The following is a 16,783-nucleotide window of genomic DNA, read 5'->3' on the forward strand; positions in this document are numbered from 1 at the left end:
CCCGTGAGAGTGTGGACTGTGTGTGACGCTATCTCGGGCCCCTGCAGCTGTGTATCACACGCCGTGGCCGGGTGTGTGACCGCGCGTGGGCCGGCGCTGCAGGCGGCCGGGGTTGGCGGGGCACCGCGGGCGGGAGGGGGTCCCGGGGGCGCGCCGAGCGCGGCGGCCGCGCGAGCGGGAGGAGGCGCGCCGGCGGCCGCGGCGCATGCGGATCTGACCGAGCGGCTGGGCCGGTGGGGCCGAGCAGAGACGGCCAGGCCGGGCAGTGGACGCCGACAGGGAGGGCGGTCGGGCACGGTCAGCAGCGGGGACAGCGGCACCGGCGGCCGCGGGCCCAGGTGAGCGGCTTGGGGATGGATAGCCCCTCCCTCCAGCATCTTCCCACCTGCCCTAGCATCCCTCCCCCGCGCGCCTTGGACATGGACTGAGCCCCGAGGGTCTCCCCGGCTGGGGGAGGCGGAGGGTTGAGGGCAGAATCAGCTCCCATCCGTCAACCCAGTCCAGCCTCCGCGCCATGCGTGGGTCTTTCATCCAAGCCTTGTCCTTCCCAGGCCCCTCTCCTTGGGAACGGTGACTAGACTGCAGGGAGAGAGAGGCACGGGCTTGGAAGGGTTAAAGCATCCTATCTCAGGTCCCATCCCCAGCCTCGCCCAGCCAACCTTTCCTGGAGTCTGCAGGACACCCCCTTCCACCTCCGCCACCGCCTTCTCCCTTCCTTCTCCCGTTGAATCACGTAATGGCCAGGGCTGTTCCACCTCCAGACTGCCTGAGAGATCACGAAGTGCTAAGTGCCTCTCCATCTCCAAGTATCCTCCATTGAGGAAACAGTTGTGCTCACCGTTTCACAAGGAGGGAAACTGAGGCACAGAGAAGCCAAGTTAAAGGTAATGGGGTTTAAAGATACAGCAAGAATAAAGCAGGACTTGAACTCATTTCTGTCAGACTCCAGCACAGGCACTTTTATTTGCTAAGATATGTGACTGGAGGATGAATAATAATAGCAAAGCCCATGTATTGAGGGCTTGCTGTGTACTAGATACCATGTTCCCTGCATTATTAATCCTGTCATCTTCAAACACCCCTAGGAAATGGGTACCATTATCATTACCACTTTACAGATGAACAAACTGAGCCCCAGAGAGGGTAAGTGACTCAGCCAAGGTCACACAGGTGCCCACTTACAGCTTTCCGTGGAAGAAGGGAAAAATAATAATGGATTTTTGAGTGTCTGTTGAAAGGGACAGTCTCCACTACACTGACCAAGACCTAGACCCTGCCTTCCTAAAATCTGGTGAGTTGGCAACTGTCGGAATATATTGAGAATGCGGACACTGATCTCCTCCCAACTCCCTCCTTTCTTAGTCTTAGAATCAGGCCTGGGGTTCCAGAGGGTGGAGGAGATGTATCTAATGTCTCCCACACCCTTAAATTTCATATTTACAATCTGGCAGTGTTCTAGAACATAGCTCTGGAGTCAGACAGTATGTCAGTTAGCTGTTGCCACAATAATGCTGCATAAGAAACCACCCCCAAACTCAGTGTCTTAAAACACTAAGCATTTATTTAGCCTCGAGTCAGTCTGAGGTCAGCGACTTAGGCTGGGCTTATACGAGCTTATTCACCAGTTGGGATGGGTAGGGGGATGTTGACTGTTGGTAGCTCTAGCTGGCTTTGGCTGTGATGAAGGCCTTGGACCTGGACTAGCCTAGTAGTCTCATGGCCACAGTCAAACACAAGCAAAAACATGCAATGTCTCCTGAGTCCTGGGCTCAGAACTCACCAGCACTTCTACCTAATACTGTTGGTCAAAGCAAGTCATGTAGCCAAACCCAGAGTCAAGGGGTAGGGCATGTCCCCCCGCCCCCCTCTTCCATTCCTCCCATCCCCAGAGTGGGAGAACACTGAAGAGTTATATGGCAAAGGGTGTGGCTATAAGGATGAAAAACTGAGGGCATTAATGCAGTTATTTGATCACAGTGACTACATTTGAATCCTGGTTACTCACTAGCTGTGTGACCTTGGGCAAGTGAATTACCCCCTCTGTGCCTCAGCTTCCTCCTCTGTAAAATAGGCTTAATGGTACCTTTCTTTACAGAATTAAATTTGTGGGAATTAAGTAAGATAATGCATATAATGTACTGAGCACAGTGCAACTGCTCAATAAATGTGAATTATTGTTATTACTGCCTTACAGAGTTCTATTGATAACAATGTTATCTTTCTAACAATAATAAGAGTGACAATTTTTTTTTTTTTGCCGCATGGCATGCGGGATCTCTGTGTCATGTAGGATCTTAGGTCCTCAACCAGAGATCGAACCTGTGACCCCTGCAGTGGAAGTGCTGAGTCTTAACCACTGGACGGCCAGGGAAGTCCCAACAGTGACAATTTGCCGAGCCCCTACCCTGCACTAAACTTGGTGCTTGACCACAGCTCTATGATGTGGTCAGGGTGAACATTATTGTCATTATTATCATGTCCCTTCTAAAGACAGAGAAATTGAAGGTGAGAGGGAACAGCGCTCACAGCCAGTTGCTCTTAGAAGTGGCACCTCTGAACTCAGGCCCTGTTTCTAGCCCTAAACTTCCTCTCCTCATCCCCAGGCCTCACCTTCCCTGATGGCGCAGGTACCAGGGGAAGTGGATAACATGGAGGGGCCGCCAGCCCCTAACAATAACAACCCTGCAGCCCGCTGGGAGAGTCCAGATCGGGGCTGGGAGCGGGAGCAGCCAGCCGCCTCCACTGCAGCCGCCTCACTCTTTGAGTGCTCCCGGATCAAGGCCTTGGCAGGTACCTGGAGGAGGGCTGGGTGCGAGGGTGGGAGGGAAGGAAGGGAGGAAGCTGCTGGGGTGGTGTCTTTGTACCTTGATGGCCTGGAGGATGGGAAGAGAGTTACAGACATTTGGACCTTCCTTGAATCTTTTTTTTTTTTTCTTTGCGGTACGCGGGCCTCTCACTGTTGTGGCCTCTCCCGTTGCGGAGCACAGGCTCCGGACGCGCAGGCTCAGCGGCCATGGCTCACGGGCCCAGCCGCTCCGCAGCATGTGGGATCTTCCCGGACCGGGGCACGAACCCGTGTTCCCTGTATCGGCAGGCAGACTCAACCACTGCACCACCAGGGAAGCCCGGACCTTGAATTTTTAGACCAGCACTGTCCAATAGAACTTTCCATGATGATGGGATAATGTTCTGTATCTGTGATGTCCAATATACTAACCACTGATACTTGTGGCTGTGAGCACTTGAAATGTGGCCAGTGCTATTTGAGGGACTGAATTTTTAATTTGATTTAGTTTTAATTAATTTAAATTTCAATAGTCACATGTGGCTTGTGGCTGCTGTATGGAGCAGTGCAGCCATAGAACCTTAGAAATGTATCAATACAATCCCAGAAACGGGGGACTTCCTAAGCGTACTTCTTTAGAATCCCGAAATGCTGAAACCTCGCATCTTAGGACCTTGGAATGTCATACCCAGAGATTCTTTGAACCCAAGACCTTTAGAAGTGGAGACTCGTGTAAACAGAACTTTATAATCACAGATCTTAAGACATTTTAATCGTTGGCTCCTAGGGTCTTAGAACATCAGAAACTTAAAAACTCTAATGCACATAGATCCTTAGGGCTTTATAATCCTAAACCTATAGGATTTCAGATTAGAAACGTTTATCCTGAGCACTTTAAGAAAGAATAACCACACATTCATGTTTTTTGCACTGAAACCCTCAGTCCTGGGACAACTGGAATGGTTGGTCACCATACTTGGATGTTTTAGGACAATATAAGCAAAGACCGGAGAACTGTATAGTTATAGAGTCTTACGATCTTAGATCTTTGGAACTGTAGGCCCTTGAACTTTGGGACTTTGTATTCACGGGGCTTTCGAACCTCAGAAGTGTTTAATCATCAATATTAAAGTTTTATGAACAACGACCCTTCAGAGACATGTGACTCCAAATCATAAGCCTTTGAAACATTAGACCCTTAGCACGATGACCCTTGGAATGTTAATATCTCAGAAACATGGAGTGTTATACACATAAAATATATATTGTCAAGAGTCATGAAATCTTAAAATCCAAAAGTCAGAATGAGTTCCCTTAGAAGCTCAGAATTTTAGTAACTCAGCATTTGACAATCATGGGATCTTCAATATTAGGATTCTTGGAAACTTATAAGATGTCGAGCAGGTTGTTAAACTCAAGGGCCTCTGGGAAAGCAGGTGACATACACGAGTGAGTGGCCTGGGGACTGTGGTCGCCCTAGTCACCTGCTCTAGCCATGGGGAAATGCAGGCCCAGAGCTGCTAGCTCTGATGTTTATCTGCAATTTCCCAATCAAAAAAAACAAAAAACAACTTTAAGTGCATAAAGTCTGAACCAGATTCAGCCCATGGATGGCTAGCTTCCTCTGGTTTAGACTCCTAGAAGAATATAAACATATACTCGTGGAAACTTTAAATTTTTTTTCTATAAATTTATTTATTTTTGGCTGCACTGGGTCTTCGTTGCTGCGCATGGGCTTTCTCTAGTTGCGGCGAGCAGGGGCTATTCTTCGTTGCGGTGTGCGAGCTTCTCATTGTGGTGTCTTCTCTTGTTGCAGAGCACATGCTCTAGGCACGTGGGCTTCAGTAGTTGCAGCACATGGGCTCAGTAGTTGTGGCGTGTGGGCTCTAGAGCTCAGGCGCAGTAGTTGTGGTGCACAGGCTTAGTTGCTCTGCGGCATATGGGATCTTCCCGGACCAGGGCTCAAACCCGTGTCCCCTGCATTGGCAGGCAGATTCTTAACCACTGTGCCACCAGGGAAGCCCAAAATTGTATTTTTTAAAAAATTTTATTTTTTATTCCTTTCTTGGCTGTGATGCACAGCACGTGGGATCTTAGTTCCCCAACCAACAATCAAACCTGCGCACCCCCTCGCCCACGTGTTGGAAGTGTGGAGTCTTAACCACTGGACCACCAGGGAAGTCCCAAAATTGTATTTTTAGACTCATAAATTAAAAAACTTGGGAATGTATCTACTTAGAATTCTAGAATTTATTATTTCATCCACAAAATATTTAATCAGTGACTGCTCTGCGCCTGGCCTGTCCTAGACAATATGAGAGACATAGTAGTGACTGAGGCAGCCCTGGTCCTGCTCCTCCAGGGCTCCCAGTCCAGTGGGAAATTTAGATCCAGCCCAAAATGATGACCCACAGGGATCAGGGCCGAGATGGGGGAGGCACAGGCAGAGGCCAGATGTGGAAGTTCAGGGCTGTAGGAGACCAGATGAGGGGCCTGATCCTGTCTAGAGAATCAGAGTGCTTTCTGGAGGAAGAGATGGCTGAGCTGAGCCCTAATGGACAAACAAGAGTGAACCCTGGGGAAGAGAGTGGAAGAATATTCCAGAGAGAGGGAACAGAATAGGCAAGACCTCTAGAACTTGAGAGTGACTGGAGCGAGGTGGTGAGTAAATGATGGCAGGTAAGGAGCCAGTGGCCACCAGATCTTGAGGGACCTTGTAGGCCATTCCATAGAGTGTGAGGGCACCTGGAGCTACGGTGAGATTTTAAGCAGAGGTGGGATGTGGTAATGTGAGGATCAAGGACTCCTCAACCGTTAGAACCGCTGATTCAGACAGCACCAGCCCTGGACACCTCAGACAGCATAGAGTCCAGAGAAATGTAGGGCCCCAGCTAAGAAAAAAAAAATTCTCATCTACTCCCTGTGTCTACTTAATTATTAGAACTATGGTTTTCTGTTCCGTTATGGTTTGTTACCGGATATTGAATATATTGTAGTTCCCTGTGCTATGCAGTAGGACCTTGTTGTTTATCCATTCTAGATAAAATAGTTTGCATCTGCTAATCCCAAACTCCCAATCCTTCCCTCCCCCACCCCCCTCCCCCTTGGCAACCACAAGTCTGTTCTCTACATCGGTGAGTCTGTTTCTGTTTCATAGATAAATTCATTTGTGTCGTATTTTAGATTCCACATATAAGTGTTATCACTGAAATATCGTTTTCTTAAATGCACAAAAACACACAACTCTGTTTATATCTCTTATGCCTATGGTTCTCTACAACTAAAACACATTATATTGGATTCCAGACGCAAACCACAAAACCAGTAACTTCAGCTTAACAGTGACTTCGAGATGCTGCTATCCTGCTGTTCAAGATACCAACATGACGTAGACAGCTAGGGTGCATTTTCTTTTGCATCCCTTTGCCCACTTCTCTCATGGTTTTCCTCTATTCACACTAAGGCCAAACCCTTGAGCAGAGTCCTCCGTAATATGTTTTTGCATGAAGGTGGTTTTTTTTTTGGCCGCACTGTGCGGCATGCGGGATCTTAGTTCCCCCAGTAGGGATCGAACCCATGCCCCCTGCAGTGGAATCGTGGAGTCTTAACCACTGGGCCGCCAGGAAGTCCCTGCATGAAGATATTTTAAAAAATTGTCTGGTCCCATCCATTACAGAGAGTTCCCATAATCATGCTCCACAGTTTTTTTTTTCTTTTAAATATTTATTTATGTATTTGGCTGCACTGCGTCTTAGTTGTAGCATGCAGGATCTTTTTAGTTGCGTCATGCGGGATCTAGTTCCTGACCAGGAATTGAACCCAGCCCCCTGCAGTGGGAGCACGGAGTCTTAACCGCTGGACCACCAGGGAAGTCCCATGCTCCACAGTTTGTGTGGAGGGCCCTTTCCTCTTTTTTTTTTTTTACTTGGACTATAGTTGCTTCACAATGTTGGAAGCCCCTTTCCTCTTGATCTACTCCTTTATTCTCTTTATTCTCCCATGTCTCACACCAATGCCTTCTCTCCTATAGGCAATCATTCTGATCGTTTTAACGCAAATCTTTTTCTTCGAAACACGTGCGTTGCTCATTAGTGTGCATGTATCCATGTTTTTTTTTAACTCTAAAAGGTATTACATGACACAGAAAGGCAGATATATTGTGTGTCCAGCATTTCCACAATGAGCACCCCCTTGTAACCAGATCAGGAAACAGAATCTGACAGCCCCAGAGAAGTCCCTCTCAGGCTGCCTTTGTATCATCCCGAGAGTAAACACTGTCCTAGCCAGTGTACATTCATTTTGCTAGCATTTGAATTTTATATAAATGGAATCATGCAGTGGGTACCCTTCTGTGTTTGAGTTCATTCACTCAACATGCTTCTCATGAGATTCACCCATGTCTACCTGTATGTGTAGGTTGTTCCTTTTCATTGCTGTATAGTATTCCACAGTGTGAAAATGCCATGGTTTATCCATTCACCTGTTGACGAGCATTTGGTTTGCTTCTAATTTGGGGATGTCACAAACTAGACTATTGCAAACTAGTGACTTGTAGTATCACAAACTATTACAGATTATTGCTGCTCTAAATATACATGTTTTGAGAGATATAAGCACTTGTTTTTGAGGCTTATACCCACCCAGGAGTGAAATTGTTGCCTCATAAGGTATGTGTATATCTAATTTTAGTAGAAACGTCCAGTTTGTATCATTTTACATTCCCACCAGCAGTGTATGAATGGTTCGGTTGTTGTACATCCAACCCTTGGTGTGGCCAGTCTTGTAATTTTAGCCATTCTAATGGGTGTGCATTCTACTGTGGTTTTAATTTGCATTTTCCTGATGACTAAAAACAACGAATGAAGTGGAGCTCCTCTTCATATATTTACTGACTATTTGGATACCCTCCTGTGAAGCGCCCATTCAAGTCTTTTGCGTATTTTCCTATTAATTTTCCTGTCTTTTTCTAATTGTTTTGCAGGTGTTCTTATATATTCTGGGTACAAGTCCTTTGTCTGATATATGTGTTGTGAATATTTTCTCCCACTGTGTGGCTTGCCTTTTCATTCTCTTAACGTTGCCTTTTGATGAACAGTATTTCTTAATTTAAAGGTAGTCTAATTTGATAATTATTTAATCGTTATTTCCTGTATGGCTAAAATTCTGTGTCTTGTGTAAGAAATCTTTGCCTACTCCAAGGTCGTGGAGATATTCTTTTTTTTTTTTTTTTTTTTTGCGGCACGCGGGCCTCTCCCTGTTGTGGCCTCTCCTGTTGCGGAGCACAGGCTCCGGACGCGCAGGCTCAGCGGCCATGGCTCACGGACCCAGCCTCTCCGCGGCATGTGGGATCTTCCTGGTCCTGGGCACGAACCCGTGTCCCCTGCATCGGCAGGCGGACTCTCAACCACTGTGCCACCAGGGAAGCCCGGAGATATTCTTTGATGTTTTCTTCTGAAAGCCTTAGTGTTTTCCTTTCACATTTAGATTTATAAGCCAAATGGTACTTATTATATTTATTATTGTGTACAGTGTGGGTCAAGGTTCTCTTTGTCCCCCACATGGATGTCCAGTTGACTCAGCTCCATTTATTGAAAAGACTTTCCCTACTGAACTGCATTTCACTTTGTCATAAATCTGGGAGCCCTATACATGTGGGTTTGTACATGCAGGTATTGCTAATCGATGCATGTTTTATCATAGTCTTGACTGCATTTTTTGCATTATGTTCTCATTCAGCGCTCTGCCTTATAGCCTCAAGACTCATCCATGTGGCTCTGTGCGCCTCTACTCTGGCTTCTGACTGCTGCATGGAGTTGATGGTGTGCACTCGCCATGTTCCACTTTACCAATAATAGACAACCAGGCTCTCCCCAACCCCCAAGTCCCTGCCCCGTCCCCGCTAATAGCACTACACTGAACATCGTCATACATGCTCTTTATAAACCAGCGTGGAAAAGTTTACGGGACATATACATAGGGAAAGAATTGCTGGCTCATGGCGGCTATGCACTAATTTAATTTGACTCAAATTGCCTTCCGAATGGCTGCCCCACCAGCAGGCATGAGGGTTATGATGTCCTCACATTTCCAGCAGTACTTAGTGTCTCCGGCTTCCTAACTTTTCCCAGACTAATAGGCAACGTATCATTTACATATTGTCTCTCTCTATCCTTTCTCTGTAACCAGTAGTAGATAAGGGAGTAGTTAGTTCCTACTCTATGAAAACCTCAATGTATTAAAGATGTGAAAAATTAAAGTGTTATTATGAGGAAATGCATTTCACTTGTGATTGGTGAGTACCACAGTGGGGGAGAATATATAAATGGCAAAATAATATGAGCACAATGGCAGAGGTAGGACGATTGTCATTTGCTTTGGAGTCTTGACAACCCAAAGGTATGTGTGCCAGCTAGAGGGCCAGGAGGAAGCAGATGGGCCCCTCAAAGGGGGAAAATTGAGGAGAGTTTAAGGAAGGGACTATGTAGAGAGGTGTGGAGATTCCTCCCCACCCCCAGGGACTGGGGCAGGACAGGGAGTAGTGAGAGGAGTGGGGGATGTAGGGAGAGGCACCAGGTCCTGGGGAAGCTGGTCAGGCAGGGAGGGAACAAGTCCCTCAGCCCTTTTTCTCTCCTCTCGTCTCCTGCTAGTGAAACCCAGCCAGAAGTCTGAGGCCTTTAAGGGCCAGGGAGCCCATTCATATAGTTCACGCCAGCCAGCCTCCCTGGGCTCAGAGTAGGTGCAGAAGAGGGGAGAAGGCACCTGAGGGGCAGACGGAAGACACCCAGCGAGGTAGCCATACACACTCACCAACATAGTAAACATTCAATGTCGACTTAGGTCAGAAGTGGCACCCTGGGACACATTTGGTTTTCAGCCCCACTGTGTTTTTTGTTGTTGTTGTTTTTTGTTTTTTTTTTTTTACCGCTATACGGGCCTCTCACTGTTGTGGCCTCTCCCGTTGCGGGGCACAGGCTCCGGATGCGCAGGCTCAGCGGCCATGGCTCACGGGCCCAGCCGCTCCGCAGCATGTGGGATCCTCCCGGTCCGGGGCACGAACCCGTGTCCCCTGCATCGGCAGGCGGACTCTCAACAACTGTGCCACCAGGGAAGCCCCCCACTGTGTTTTATAAAAACGTAAATCACTTGCCAACATTTAAAAACAGGGAGATTTTTATCTCCAGAGTTTGGGCACCTCATGGGCTATCATGTGATATGGCAACACTGGGCCTTCATTCCTGTGAGACTCCAGACGCCAGGGCCACGTGGCCGTTGCCCCCTTTTAGGAGTTCTCTCACGTGGAGCCTGCCTGGCCCTGGTGGGCATTTCAGTTCTGGACCTCAGCTTCATGCTAACGAGATTGTAATCACAAACCCCCAAGTCCCACAGCATAGTCCTCTATAAAGTCACCCTCCAGATAGTCCAGGATGTGTTTCTATTAATTTTCTCTGAGGATCATTGAAATGAAGTTACAAAATTAAAAATATTCTCCTGGGTCCTTGTCTTCCAAGCATGAGCTCCCAAACACCCAGGGTCCCCCAGAGCCCACTGAAGAAACCCTGATCTAATCCTAAACCCTCATTTTGGAAGGCAGCTATGCTCACCACTATACCACCAACGCTGCACCCTCATTTTGGAAATGGGGAAATGGAGGCCCAAAGAGGGGGGATGTGCTTTTGAAGTCACATAGCTGGTCATCAGTAAAAGCAGGACTGAATCCAGTTGCCCTCATTCTGCACCACGCTGGGGATGCACTCAAGTTCCGCTTGGGCCTCAGCATGGACCACAATCTGCTATGGGCATCGCCTTTGGAAGGCAGAATCAACAAACACCCAGTTCAGCATCTGTTCTGTCATCACTTCCTCGTGTGTGATCGATGTGTTCACACAGGTCCCCCATCCTATCCAAACAGCACAAAACCCACACTTAGGCAAACAAGATTGCCATTTGGATTGACTGGTCGTTTCTGCATATTCACTTTCAAATTAGAGGCAAACATTCAAGATCCAACTTGAAGCCCAAAAAAAATACAGGTCAGTCAGTGTGTGTTTTCTAACAATGTGTATTTTCTACTGCCAGAGTCAAATGCAGTAGCTGATAATGTTACAAATGGTTAATGTTAGGAAATAAAGGTTATTGGGAGATTTCAAGTGGCTAAAAATGGAAATAAACTGGCAATATAAATCATGATTTCTGCACTCATGGGAAACTTAAAAGTGCGACTGAATTATTTAGTGATAAAATGCAAACAGTGTCTGTACAGGCTAAGCTGCTGTAACAAGAGACCCAACAATACCGTGGCTTAAAGGAGATAGAAACGTATTTCTCTCCCCTGGATAGTCCCTACATGAGCAGCCTCATTGGCAAGGAGGCTCTTCTCCAAGCAGTTAGTGCGGGTTCCCAGTTCCTTCTTCCATCCCGTGCTCTGTGGACCTTGGTGTTCAAGCTGTGGGAGGCAGGGGAAGAGTGAGGAAGGCCAGGCAGGGCTTCCCTGGTGGTGCAGTGGTTAAGAATCAGCCTGCCAATGCAGGGGGCACGGGTTCGAGCCCTGGTCCGGGAAGATCCCACGTGGCGTGGAGCAACTAAGCCTGTGCGCCACAACTACTGAGCCTGCGCTCTAGAGTCCGTGAGCCACAACTCCTGAGCCCACGTGCCACAACTACTGAAGCCCACGTGCCTAGAGCCTGTGCTCCGCAACAAGAGGAGCCACCGCAATGAGAAGCCCCCCGCACCCCAAAGAAGAGTAGTCCCTGCTCACCGCAACTAGAGGAAGCCCGCGTGCAGCAATGAAGACCCAACACAGCCAAAAGTAAATAAATAAAATAAAATAAAATAAAAGTGGGCAAATGATTTGCATAGATCATTTCACCAAAGAAGCAATACAAATGGCCAATAAGCATGTGAAAGATGCTCAAAATGTTTCATCATTAGGGACGTGCAAATCGAAACCACCTTGAGACAGGCTTGCGGTTTGTGCCTTTTAGAAGGCTGAAATCGTGACAGGTCCAGAAACTGACACCCAATTCCATTTCACTGGTGTCAAAAAATATTTCAACTCTTATACTCTCACAGGGAGAATGAACTGTGTACTGGCCACGTATAAAGGCATTGCTTGGATAGTCTTATACTTCAAGTTAAGGTCCAAAAAAACTCTAGCTGTGAAAACCACATAAATGGATTCTAAACTGTACCTCATCTCATAAGTGCTCATGCCTGGAGAAACTAATGTCAGCTCATCATGTGATACTAAATTTGTACAATAAATTATGAACCTGGGGGAAAAAATCACATTGAGAAACTACTTCACACCCACTGGGTTGACCGTAATTTTAAAAAGGAAAATAAAAAAGGAAAATAACAAGTGGTGGCGAGGATGTGGGGAAATTGGAACCCTTGTACATTGCTGGGGGGAATGTAAAATGGTTCAGCTGCTTTGGGAGACAGTCTGGCATTTCCTCAAAAGGTTAAACATAGAGTTACCAGACGACCCAGCCATTCCACTCCCAGGGTGATACTCAAGATAACTGAAAACACGTGTCTACACAAAAACTTGTACCTTATTGTTTGTAGCAGTATTGTTCATAATCACCAAAAGTGGAAACAACCCAAATGTCCATCAGCTGATGGATAGATAAGTAAAATGTACTATATCCATACAATGGAATATTACTTGACTGTAAAAGGAATAAAGTACTGATACATGCCACAACGTGGACGGACCTTGAAAACATTATGCTGAGTGAAAGAAGCCAGACACAAGAGGCCTGCATGATTCCATTTATGTGACGTATACAGAATAGGTAAATCCTTAGAGACAGAAAACAGATGAATGGTTGCCTAGGGTTAGGAGACGGGAGAATGGGGAGCGACTTCTAATGGGTACAGGGTTTCTTTTGGGGGTGATAAAAATGTTACTAGATAGAGGTGATGGTTGCACAACTCTGTGACTATCCTAAAAGCCACTGAATTTACACCTTAAAAGGGTGAATTTTATAGTATGGGAATGTAGCTCATACTAAAACTGTTATTTATTTTATTTTATTTATTTATTTTTGGCTGCTTTGGATCTTCGTGGCTGCACGTGGGCTTTTTTTAGTTACAGCGAGCGGGGGCTACTCTTCGTTGTGGTGCACAGGCTTCTCATCGCGGTGGCTTCTCTTGTTGCAGAGCACGGGCTCTAGGCACGTGGGCTCAGTAGTTGTGGCACACGGGCTTAGTAGCTCCGCGGCATGTGGGATCTTCCCGGACCAGGGAGCGAACCTGTGTCCCCTGCATTGGCAGGCAGATTCTTAACCACTGCGCCACCAGGGAAGTCCCTAAAACTGTTATTAAAAAAAAAGAAAATGGGGCGAGAACTCCCTGCCTGGCGGTCCAGTGGTTAGGACTCTGTGCTTCCACTGCAAGGGCACGGGTTCCATCCCTGGTTGGGGAACTAAGATCCCAAATGCCACGCCGCCAAAAAAAAACAACAGCAAAAACGGGAAGAGGGAAGAGAGGTCCCAAACAATTTCTTTGTAAGCAAGCAAGGCGGAAGTTGTACACATTCCGCCTCCCCACCCGCTTAAGTAATCCCGCGCCTACTTCTTGCCCCAGGGATGTGGGAAACCTGGCAGTCCAGCTACTACAGAGGGGGAGATGTGGTTCCTGCTCTCAAGGAACATTCAGTGTAGCATATTCCTTCCTCTTCATTCCCCACAGCCTGTCAGTGGCTGACTCTTACTTTTTCATCTCTAAATAACTCTCCAGTATGCCTCTTCCTCCCATCCCCTCAGCTTCTGCCCTGGTCCAGCCTCTTCCTCTCTCTCCTGGGTCCTTTCCCCAATCCCTTCCTCCCTGGGCTCTGGGCTGCTATTCTTGCCCTCTCTGATCCACCCTTCCCACAGAAGCCTGAGACCCAACTCTCATCCTGTCCTTCTCCCTCCTTAACCCTCTGTGGCTCCCTAGCGTATTATGTGTCCCCACTAAACTGAGCTCTGCCTCGTATTCAGAGCCTAGAACAGTGTGGGGCACATAGTGGGTGCTCAGGTATTTCCTGAACGAATGAACAGCGCTGACTATGGTAAGAAACAGGGCAGCTTTCCTGTGGAAGTGACATCTCAGGAAAACTTTAAAGGACAGAGAAGCGGTCTCCAGGTGGGCATGGGGGGCCAGAGGGGGAGGGCGTCCCAGGTAGGAGGAGCCGCCTGCCCAAAGACCTGATAGTTGCAGGGAGCTGGGCCTGAGCACGATTTGGCTGGGCGGTGGAGGGCTGGGGTGAAGCTGGAAGAGGGAGTTCCTGGAGGAGACGAGGGCTCATCAGGGCCTGTCCTTCAGATGAGCGGGAGGCCGTGCAGAAGAAAACCTTCACCAAGTGGGTGAACTCGCACCTCGCTCGCGTTGGCTGCCACATCGGGGACCTCTATGCGGACCTCAGGGATGGCTTCGTGCTCACGCGGCTCCTGGAAGTGCTGTCCGGGGAGCAGCTGGTGAGGGGGCCAGAAGGGCTGGGTAAAGGGGGCGGCCCTAGCGTCTCGGGCTGGACTACTGCAGGCCTGGCTAATGGGTGGGCGACCTAGAGAGGCTGGGTGGGTAAAAGGCACCTCATTTGGGTGGGCGGGGTTCATGACCCAGGGATGGAGCCTGGTTGTGAGGAGCCTGGGGGTGTGGCTTGGAAGAGAGACGGGTTTCCGTCAGAGACGTCTGCCCTTCGGGGCGGGACTCTGGGCTTGAGTGGGGCTCCGCTGGAAGGGGTGGGGCTATTGGAAAAGGGAGGAGCTTTATTAAAAGGGACCGGCCTGGGTATGCGGTAGTAGGAGGCATGGCTATAAAACACGGGCAGAACTCTGTTGTAGGGGGTCTATGGTTGAGGGCGTGGTTGTCATCGGAAGCGTGAGGCCTAGGTCGCGGGAGTCTGGGGGACGAGACGGAACTCTTGTATGGGTGTGGCTTGTTGTATGGGTTGCAGTTGTATTTCTGGGCTTGGATGGGACTTCATCGCAAAGGGTGGTGTTCTGATGGAGCTAGAGATTGATTAAAGGACCAGAGCCTGAAGCTCAGGAAGTCGTGAGGGGCATGGCTATAGAATAGGAACAAACACCCTTGGAAGGAACAGAGCTATAAAAAAAGAGGAGAGCCTTGGGGTGGGGCGGGGCTTGATAGGAATGGGCGTGGCTCTAGACAGGGACCTGAAAAGGAGGAAGTGAGGGGTGGAACTAGTGGCAAAACATTGGTGGCCTGGGGCAGAGATCCAATGGAAGGGGCGGGAGTATGGCTACAGGCGGAAGGCGGAGCTTCATCATAAAAGGTGTGGCTATCAGCTTGGAGGTGGAGCTTAAGTTGAAGGGGCGAGGCCAGGAACTTGATAAAGCCCTGAAAGGACAGGACTTGAAAGGTTCTGGCTATGAACGGGGCAGGCTTTCTTTAGAAGGATTAGGTCCTGGGTCTTTGATAAGACTGAAGGGGCGTGGCCTGGACTTGGGGTTGGGGATTGTAGTTATGGGCGTGGCCTTCTTTGGAAGGGGTGGGGTCGAGGGCACAGTGCTCTTGGCCAGGTGCCGGATTTCCTAATGCCCCTGCCGCCCTAGCCAAGGCCCACGCGTGGTCGCATGAGGATCCACTCACTGGAGAATGTAGACAAGGCACTGCAGTTCCTGAAGGAGCAGCGTGTGCACCTGGAGAATGTGGGCTCACATGACATCGTGGACGGGAACCACCGACTGACCCTCGGGCTGGTCTGGACCATCATCCTGCGCTTCCAGGTGATCTCCAAGTGACCCCAGCCCAGCCCACCTCCCGGGGTGGGGCCTTAGGAGGGTGTCCCTCACCCACTCAATCAGTCATTCCAAAAATATTCCTAATATGTTCCAGGAACCCTGTTATAAAAAATCATGATCACCACCATCACCATGATCCTCGTTTACATAGTTTTTACTCTCTTCTAAGCACTTGGCATTTAATATGCACGGCAACCGCATAAATGAGGTACTATTCATTATTCCATCTTAGCAGTGAGGTAACTGAAGCCGAGGGACGTGAAGTAAATGCTCAAGATCACACAGCTAGGTAGTAGGGTTGGAACTGGAATCCAGGCAACCTTGCTCCAGTTCAGAAACAAAATAGACAAATTTTCTGTTTTATGGAGCAAGACATGGGCGGGGGGGTTAGACAGATAATAAATAAACACGTCAACGTGCAAACAAGACATATATGGGAAGAGGATGAATTCTAGGCAGAGAAGTAAAAAGAGCTATGAGCAAAGAATAGATTATGATAAAGCAGTAAAAGTGATCTAAAATATCCCGTTGATTGTGTTGAGATTTTAGCCTCGGTGTCCAGAGAAGGGCTCTCTGAGAAGCTGATGGCTGAATGAAGATGAAAGGAGAAAGCATTCCAGGCAGGGGGCACAGCAGATGCAAAGGCCCTGGGGTGGGAATGAGCTTGGCATGTTGCAGGTACAGAAAGACCAGTATGGCTAGAGACTGGGAGGCAGGGGGGAGACAGGGAGGAGTTGAGCTCAGAAGGGTCGGCAGGGCCTTGGTGATCTGTGATTAGCAATTTGATCTTACTCTGTCTGAGATGGGGAGAAATTAAGAGAGTTTTATCAAGAGGAGGGGTATAATCAGATTTAGAAGGATCCCTCTGGGTTGGGGGTCGTGGCCAAAATTGGAAGCTGGGAGCCCAAGGAAGAGACTGGAGCCGGACCACCGTGTGGCCATAGGGAGGTGAAGAGGGCGCCAGGTAGGAAAGACTCTGGGAGGAGGGAGGAGTGGACATGCCATAAGGGAAGGGGAAGGGGAGAGAAGGGGTGCTCCCACCCTCTGCCTGAAGCTGCCTCCCCCATCTCCTCTGCCACTCCCAGACTCAAGCCCTCCACACCCCAACAGCCATGTTTTGTATCCTCACAGATTCAAGTCATCAAAATTGAGACTGAGGACAACAGAGAGACTCGCTCGGCCAAGGACGCGCTGCTCTTGTGGTGTCAGATGAAGACAGCTGGGTAAGCTCCCCTACCCCCATAAGCTC

This window comes from Aethalodelphis obliquidens, unplaced genomic scaffold (genome assembly GCF_003676395.1).
Source record: "Aethalodelphis obliquidens isolate GAN/ISIS:26980383/991018 unplaced genomic scaffold, ASM367639v1 scaffold43, whole genome shotgun sequence".
NCBI lineage: Eukaryota > Metazoa > Chordata > Mammalia > Artiodactyla > Delphinidae > Aethalodelphis > Aethalodelphis obliquidens.